Raw genomic sequence first — 1,610 nt, 5'->3', positions numbered from 1 at the left:
AGCCATCACCACTTCCCTTGGAAGTTGGTTCCAGATCCTAGCCGCCCTGACTGTGAAGTAATGCCTTCAGATGTCTAGTCTAAACCTACTCTCTAACAACTTTTGGCCGTTATTCCTTGTTACCCCGGGGGGCACTAGGGGGAACAAGATCTATCCCAAACCCTGCTGGTCCCCCCTAGTGAGTTTATAGATGGCCACCAGGTCCCCCCTCAGCCTTCTATTGCGAAGGCTGAACAGGTTAAGGTCCTGTAGCCTCTCATTGTAGGGTCTGCCCTGCTGTCCCTGGATCATGAGGGTGGCCCTCCTCTGGACCCTCTCAATGCTGTCCACATCCCTCCTGAAGTGCGGCGCCCAGAACTGAACACAGTACTCCAGCTGCGGTCTGACCAGTGTCGTGTAGAGGGGGAGGATCACCTCCTTGGCCCTGCTTGAGATGCATCTGTGGATGCACAACAAGGTACGGTTAGCCCTACTGACAGTGACCTCGCATTGTCAGCCCATGTTCATCTTGGAGTGAATAATGACTCCAAGATCTCTTTCTGGCCACTGTGCTATCAAGAAGGGAGTTTCCCAGCTTATAAGTGTGCTGCTGGTTCCTGCTGCCCAAGTGCAGCACCCTGCACTTGTCAGTATTGAAACCCATCCTATTTTCGTTAGCCCACCCCTGTAACCTGTCCAGGTCCTGCTGTAATCTGTCCTTCCCTACTAGTGTGCCCACCTCACTCCAAATCTTGGTATCGTCACCAAATTTAAACAGGCTGCTTTTCACCCCGTTGTCCAAGCCACTAATAAAGAAATTAAACAGTGTGGGCCGAAGGACCGAGCCCTGGGGGACTCCACTGCCCACTTCCCTCCAGGTTGAAAAAGACCCGTCCACCACTACCCTCTGAGTATGACCCTTCAGCCAATTTGCAATCCACCTGACTGTGTCATCCATCAATGTGCCCTTGTTGTGAAGAAGGTTAATGACATACTACATCAGTAGAAGTGTTGCCACAAGATTGAGGGAAGTGATTCTTCCCTTCTATTCAGCATTGGTGAGACCACATCTGGAGTACTGTGTCCGGTTTTGCTCCCCCACTACAGAAAGGATGTGGACAAATTAGAGGGAGTCCAGTGGAGAGCAACAAAAATGATTTGGGGGCTGGTTCTGAGGAGAGGCTGAGGTAACTAGGCCTATTTAGTCTGCAAAAGAGAAGACTGAGTGGGGATTTAATAGCAGCCTTCAACTATCTTGAAGGGTGGTTCCAAAGAGGATGGAGTTGGACAGTTCTCAGTGGTGGGACATAACAGGGCAAGGAACAATGGTCTCAAGTTGCAGCAAGGGAAGTTGAAGTTGGATATTAAGAAGAACTTTCTCATTAGCAGGGTAGTAAAGCACTGGAACAGGCTACCCAGAATGGTTGTGGAATCTCCATCCTTAGAGACTTGGGTAGACAAAGTCTTGGCTAGAACGATTTAGTTGTGGATAGTCCTGCTTTTGTATGATTCTATTATTGTTTTATATGATTTGGGTGCCCAGGTTCCCTTTGTTATCATTAAAACTCCTTCAGCTAGTGAGCAAGCCCGGTTTCATGGATGACACTCAAACAGAAACACCAGTTCAGCAG

The 1,610-nt window shown here is 49.1% G+C and overlaps 1 protein-coding gene across 2 annotated transcripts in view; it reads left to right on the top strand.

The window, feature by feature from the left end:
• The window catches only part of UGGT2 (UDP-glucose glycoprotein glucosyltransferase 2), a 235,857-nt gene that overhangs the window by 45,428 nt on the left and 188,819 nt on the right, over nt 1–1,610 (top strand). The window lies entirely within an intron of this gene.

This window comes from Alligator sinensis, unplaced genomic scaffold (assembly GCF_000455745.1).
Source record: "Alligator sinensis unplaced genomic scaffold, ASM45574v1 scaffold740_1, whole genome shotgun sequence".
NCBI classification, from domain to species: Eukaryota; Metazoa; Chordata; order Crocodylia; family Alligatoridae; genus Alligator; species Alligator sinensis.
The sequence above is the reverse complement of the archived record's forward strand: the minus strand, read 5'-3'. Positions and strand labels throughout refer to the sequence as shown.